The sequence below is a fragment of the Nicotiana tabacum genome, chromosome 11 (genome assembly GCF_000715075.1).
Source record: "Nicotiana tabacum cultivar K326 chromosome 11, ASM71507v2, whole genome shotgun sequence".
Taxonomy (NCBI): domain Eukaryota; kingdom Viridiplantae; phylum Streptophyta; class Magnoliopsida; order Solanales; family Solanaceae; genus Nicotiana; species Nicotiana tabacum.
Genome location: NC_134090.1, coordinates 180,376,116 through 180,383,718, shown reverse-complemented (window position 1 = coordinate 180,383,718; position 7,603 = coordinate 180,376,116).

Below are 7,603 nucleotides of genomic sequence, written 5' to 3'. Positions count from 1 at the left end.
CCCTTCTTTTTATCAAGGTTTCCCATACGTGGTGTTACTGCTGAAGTGGTTTTGGCTTCCAGAGTTTCTTTGGAAAGAGCTCAAGAGATAATCTTGGGTTCTTCATCGAAAATGAAAAATGATGCAACTCAGAATTCTAGGGAAGAAGAGGAACATGATGAAAGTTCCTTGGTTAAAAGGCCTCAAGCCAGAAGACGCATCATATCAGATGATGAAGCGACTCCTCCCCGTTCTGTTCCTACAACCGAGTCTGTTGATACCACCTTGGTGAGCTCTGATGATGATACTCATGTGGTAGCTCATGACTCTAGTGATCAACTTTTTTTCTCGTTGGTTTGATGGTGAGAACTTGGATTTAGTTTCTGATGAAGTACTCTTTGCTTCTTTTACCATGCCTGTCTCTGTGGTGAGTTCTTTTCTAGTTGCTACTGCTACTGTTTCTGCTCTGCCCCAAGTAGTTATAACTTCTTCTAAAATTCCCACTGCTATCGTCCCTCGTACTGAGGTTGGTTCTTCGAGTGGAAGCGGAACAATGAAACAGATTACCATTGAGGTCCCTGTTGATGGTAATCTTTTGAAAAAGTCAGGTCGGGATGACGTATGGTTGAAACCTTTGATCGGTCTAATTGAGAAGTCTAAGCTCGAGAGTCACAACTCTTTGACTTGGATGAATGACATAGAGCAGTCTTCGGTAAAGGTATTTACTTCTTTTTACACTTTATTCCATCCCTCTTTTATTTAGGTTCTTACCCCTTTATTCTCTTTTAAATCAATCTTATTGGCATAAAGATGATGAAGAGGGTTTCTCATACGGAGCAATTAATGCACGATTATCATATTGAAGCAGACAACTGGAAAGAACAATATGAAAACCTTCAACTTGATATAGAAGTGTTAGAAGAGAACAAATGCATCTTAGAGCAACAGTTGAAGGTTTTGACTTCAGAGTTAGTGGTTGAGAAGGCTTCCTCAAATCAAGCTGGCAATGACAAAAATCTCCTCGAGACATCATTTTCTGAGCAACTCTCTAAAGCCAGTGAAGAGATTAGAGGGTTCAAGGCATTGCTAAATGAGAAAGAAGTTTACGCCAGTGAACTTGTGCAAACACTTACCCAAACCCAAGAAGATCTTTGTGTGTCTTCTGATAAGGTCAGGTTTTTAGAAAGTTCACTTGCTCATCTGCAATCTTCTTACGATGTTGCTTTGGCCGAGAATGAAAAGCTTAAAAACGAGATTGATAAATGGGAGAGAGATTATGAGATCCTTGAGGACAAGACTGCTATTGAAGTGAGTTGGGCTGTTTTAAACACACGCCATGATACCCTTATGGAGGCTAGCCAAGAGAGTTTTAACTTGGATGCTGAGTTAGCCAAAATAAAAGAGACTATTGAAAAAATTCAGCAAGGCCAAGATTTTCATTCTCCCAATGGCCGATACTCCTAAGCATGTTGAAGATGATATAGGTACGATGAATGTCCCAGTTCCTTTAAATCAAATCGAGCCTACTAATGATGCTGCTTTAGACTCTTCTTCTACCCTCCCCCCCAGTGAAAGTTTTAAGAAGTTTAACTCCTTTTTTTTATCTTGGTGGAATGTGGTTTTATCCCTGGTCCCATTTGGAGGTTTAATTTTTTGGAAATGACAAGTCCCCAGACCTTTTCGGGGCATTTTGTAAAAGTTACAATCAGTTATGACTAAGTTCGTATTTAGTCTAAACTTAATATTATGAAGTTTTTATTTCAACTTAATTATTCCGAGTTTCTGTTTTACTCGATTTGCCTTATTTTATTATATAAAATCAAGGTCTTGCTTTTTAATTTATGGGCTTTCGTTTTACCCTTTTTGTATTTTTTTTATAAAATACTTTATTAACTTCATGTATCTTTGAATCAGACATGAAATTATAAAATAGGGCCCTTTTATATACGACACTAAATGAAAAAGACGTTTCAACTTCATAACGGTGTAAATATACGAAAAAGAAATAGGAACACACATGTTTCTTGAAATAACTTTGATAAAGTTTTCATTTGAACTTTTTCAAGTTTAAATAACATCTTACATGTATTCAAATATCTTCTATAACTTTTTCGTAACTGTTTTCTTTACAACAGATTTGCAAAAAATAAAATCTAAGGTTTTTTTTTATAACACACGGCTAAACATTGCCTTTAACCTAGACATCATAATATTTAGAAGGTTTTTTTGACTGGCTTGTGTTATTTGACTTATGACTTTGCTCTGCACTTGATACATTTGATGAGTAGACTTTTGGGCTTGACTTGAATTTATCTTGAATTCAATCTTCTTTGCCTTCTTTATACATATGTCCTATGTATATTATATAGTCCCCCAAGTGTTTGAGCTTTGAAGTATGAAATCTCCAGCACTTGATTACTCATTCCATGCGGTCCTTTTCCTGAAAAGGAAAAACATATCGGACTCAGAGGTACGATTTTAGATGAAGACTGCTTAACACTTTTAAATTTCTATCAGAATAGTTGTAATCCTAGACCGAGAATTATATTTTTTTCCACGTGTCTTGCAGGTCGTAATTCATCATTTAGTGCGGGCTATCTTTTTCCCTATCATCTAAAATCATTAGTAAATTTTTTGCAGAGGGTACCTGCCCGTGGATATTTCCTTTCCTTAGAAATAATATCTCTTCAGATGAACAACATTCCAATGTGAAGGTAGAATCTTGTCATCCATTGTTTCCAGCTCGTATGCTCCTTTTCCTGCGATCCCGTGAACATTATAAGGTCCTTTCCCAAGTTGGACTTAACTTTCCTGTATTAGCTGCCCTCGTTGATTTGAAAACCTTACGAAGTCCCCAATCTTGAAATATCTGAGACGAGCTTTCCGATTATAGTATCATTCCATAACTTGTTTTTGCACTACCATCCTTATTAATGCAGCTTCCCTCCTTTCTTCAAGTAAATCCAGGTTTATTCGCATCTCTTCTTCATTTGACTTCACAGTTGCTTGTGTATATCTCGTGCTTGGCTCTCCTATCTCGACTAGGATTAAGGCTTCAGCTCCGTATACAAGTGAGAACGGTGTTTCCCCCATACTTGTTTTTGCGGTTATGCGGTAAGCCCACAAGACTCCAGGTAACACATCTGGCCAATTGCCTTTGGATTCCTCCAACCTTTTCTTTAGATTGTTGATAATGACATTATTTGTTGATTCAGCTTGTCCATTATTCACCGGATGATAAGGCGTTGAAGTAATCCTTTTAATTTGTCAACTCTAAAAAAATTCTGTGATTTGTGTGCCTATAAATTGCGGGCCGTTATCACATACAATTTCTTTGGTATGCTGAATCGGCATATGATGTTTCGCCAAATGAAATCTCTGAACTTTTTTTCTCGTACCTGTTTAAAAGCTCCTACTTCTACCCACTTAGTAAAGTAATTAGTGAGTACTAGCAAAAATCTTACCTTGCCTTTAGCTTGTGGTAGTGGTCCCACGATATCCATCCCTCACTTCATAAAAGGCCATGGTGTAATGACCGAATGTAATAATTCTGTAGGTCTGTGCATATTGTTACCGTATCTTTGGCACTTGTCATATTTAGCCACAAAATTTTTCGCGTCTTCTTCCATTTTAGGCCAATAATAACTAGCTCTAATCATGGTTTTCACTAAGTATCTTCCTCCCGCATGATTTACACAATGAACCTCGTGTATTTCTCTCATCACATACTCCGTTTGAGAGGGTCCGAGGCATCTCGCTAGGGGGCCACCGAACATTTTACGATAAAGATTGTCTTGCTTTAAACAATACCCAGCAGCTTTTTTGCAAAGTGCTTTAGCTTTTTTCGTATCTTCAGGGACAATTCCATACTGTAAAAAAGTGACAATCTCGTTCCTCCAATCCCAAGTTAAATTATTGAAATTTACCTCGTTTTTGTCTTGATCAAGTACTGAATGAAATAAATGAATTACATAAGCATTTTCATCAATTGTCACTTCTGCCGCATATGCTAGAGTAGCTAGGGCGTCTGCCTCGACATTTTCTTCTCTTGGTATCTGCACAACCTTCCAGGTTTGGAATTGCCGAACCAGATTACGTGCCTTTTCCAGGTATTGCTACATTCTTGCCTCTCTGGCTGTATAGGTCCCCAACATTTGGTTAACTACGAGCTGTGAATCACTTTTGATTACGACCTGTTCTATGCCCAACTCACGTGCCAGTTCTAAACCTGCAATCATAGCTTCATACTCTGCCTCATTGTTAGTAACAGGGTGACATTTTATGGCTTGTCGTATGGTTTCACCCGTAGGTGGTACTAAAACAATTCTTAGATTTGCTCTTTTCACATTCGATGAACCATCAGTAAACAAAGTCCAAGTTCCTGGATTACACCTATTGAATGCCTGTAGTTCTTTTTCTGCTTCTAGTTACATCCCTTGGCTAAAATCTGCCACGAAATCTGCCAACACCTGTGACTTTATTGTAGTTCTAGGTTGATATGTAATGTCATATTCACTCAACTCTATGGCCCACTTGGCTAACCTACCTGATAACTTGTGTTTATGTAATATCTTACGTAAGGGATAGACAGTCACTACTGAGATGGGATGACATTGAAAATAAGGTCTTAATTTCCTAGATGCCATGATTAATGCAAGTGCAAGATTTTTTAGATGAGGATACCGATTTTCAACATCTAATAATGACTTGCTAACATAATAAATTGGAGCTTGTTTACCTTGATCTTCACGAACTAAAACAACACTCACCGCTACTTCTGAAACAGCAAGGTAGATGAGCAGTTTCTCCCCATCTTTTGGTTTCGCAAGCAACGGTGGATTTGACAAGTACACTTTCAAATTTTTAAGCGCTTGTTAACATTCCTCAGACCATTCGAACTGATCCTGTTTTTTTAGAGCTGAAAAGAACCTAAAGCATTTTTCTGATCTATGATCGTACCTTGAGTTATCTTGCTTTGAGCGCGAGTCTCTTCCTGCTGGTCCCATGTAGGGCTCGTACTTGTTTTTACCGGACCTTTTTTCAGTTTCAGCACGTCTTGAACTTACCCTCTCATTTTTTTGAGACTGAGTAATGGTATCTTCTTCTATCCACAACTTTATATTATATCTGTTGTAAACATCATTCCAATTTATTGTTGGAAATTCATGTAGACTTTCCTTGAGTCATCTCGTGGCTTCTGAACTTTTCTTATTTAAATTACTGGAAAAAGCCATAGCTGCCCAGTTATCAGGTACGCATGGCAACATCATCCTTTTACGTTGGAATCTGTCTACAAATTCTCTGAGCAGCTCCGAATCTCCTTGCTTTATTTTAAAAATATCCTCCATTCTTTTTTCGACTTTTTGAGCTCCTGAATGTACTTTGATAAATGAATCTACAAGCTCAACAAAAGTTTTATAGAATTTTCGGATAAAAGAGAATACCATATTAATGCTCCCTTAGTAAGTGTTTCACCAATTTTTTTTACCAACACTGATTCAATTTCTTGTTTGGTCAAGTCGTTGCCCTTTACACCAATTGTGAATGCAGTCACGTAGTCTAGTGGATCAGTTGTCCCATCGTATTTTGGAATATTGGGCATCTTGAATTTCTTCGGAATTGGTAGAGGAGCAGCACTTGGCTTCCAAGGTTGTTGAGAATATTTGTCCATATCTATTCCCTTGATTACAGGCGGTACTCCAGATATTTGCTCTATGCAGTCGCTTTGCTCCTTGAGCTGTTTCTGCAAAGTTAACACTAAATTTTGTAAATTAGAATTAACTATGTCACCTGGTTCTCCATCACGAGACTCGTTGGGAGTTCCGCCACTGCCTGAATTAACGAGTTCAGAATGAGGGTTTTCCAAGGTGTTATTATTTGGAGTAGGTGTTGGTGGTGCAACTGGCAACTGGCTGGTAAAAGCCTAGAGAGCGTTATTGACCTGTTGAACAATTAATTTTTTAAGAGCTTCATCGAGAGCTAGTTCATTTGCAACTTTGTCACTTTCATTTGATTCAGATCTGTTTGGAGTCCCCTCTCGTGATTGTCGCTAAGAATGTTGTGGCGAAGGAGGTGAGGTTCTGTCATCTTGTTTGTTCAACTGATATTGTGGATCTCCTTGGAGTGGTAAATTTTGCTGGTTATTGTCGTTGATATTCGACATGATTGTCGTTGATAAAAGAATCGATTTGGAAAGCAGAAGATTATCAGATTCCTAGTAACGGAACCAATTTGTTTAACCAAAAAATAGGAATTTCGGTGAAATCTTTATTTTAGAATAACTCGGGTTACTGATAATCAAATATAGAACAAATAAAAGAAATTGACTTTAATGATAGCAAAATGAGCAGAAGAAAGCAAAGTAAATTAGTATATTCCAATAGTATATCGTGTCCTTACAAATGTTCATTCTTCACCTTTTATAGCTATTTTTAAGTAATACGTTTTTTTCCTCTCATAATGGAGTCATTATGGACAATTAATGGCATTTAATGTAACGTTATAATACTGTTTCAATACAGATTATATAACGTTTTCCATAATTAATGTCTATTAATTACTAATAATACGTATCTAAACCCCTTTTGCTATTTAGGTTCATTCTTCCAATGCCTCTTCAAAATATCAAGAGGTTCGAGCGCTTATCCCGTGCCTATTAATGCCTCTTCAACTATTCCTCTCCTATTATCACTCTCTTACTGATCCATGTGTCAAGCCATGTCAGCACATAATTAATTTGATTTTTCCCAATACAAGGCCCAGATATATCCTGCTTACATTAAAAGCTTATCGTATCATATGGCATCATATCGATATGTATCTGGACTGAAATCAAATTCATTAGCAGTGCTCTCAGGGATCGTTGCGCTGATTCTTAAAAGCAAGATGGAGATATGCATGCTTGTATGCTAGTATGACAGCTTCTTTGGAAAAATCACTTTAACGGTTAACTAATTGATGTAATATAATTGTCTACTTTCTATGGTTGAAGTTATTTTCGTTGAGTAGTTTTTTTGGTTTCCTGCTCGGTGGAAACCTGGTGTCCGGTATTCATATTAGGGCTCGACTAAATTCGGATTCGCGTCGGAAAGTCCCACATTGGGGGTAAAGCGCTCCCTAACAAAGGCGACTCCATACCCAATGACTCGAACCCGAGACTTCTGGTTAAGGATGAAGGAGTACTTACCACTCCACCACAACTCTTGTTAGTTTTTTCGTTTAGTAGTTACTTCTATTTCAAGTGAGCTCCGATATCTTTATCTTATTTGAGAAGTTCGAAAGATCAATCTTTTCATCTGTCTAAATCTTGATGGATAAAGTTAATCAGTGGTATTTGTGTCGGTGGGAGATATTAGGTACCAGAGTGTAGCCAGTCTTATATTGGTACCTGATTCATTTGAACCCAATACTTTTGATGCTAAACATAAATTATTTGTAAATATTCATTTAAATTGCAATAAATAGTAAATATGAACTCATAATTTTAAATATATAATGAGTTTATTGCTAAAAAACTTGAGATTGAACCCATAGTGAAACGACGAGGGTGTATACTAATCATCGTTTTTCTGATGTAAAAACTTTTATACAGGTACATACATGGGTATTTGCATATCAAGAATTT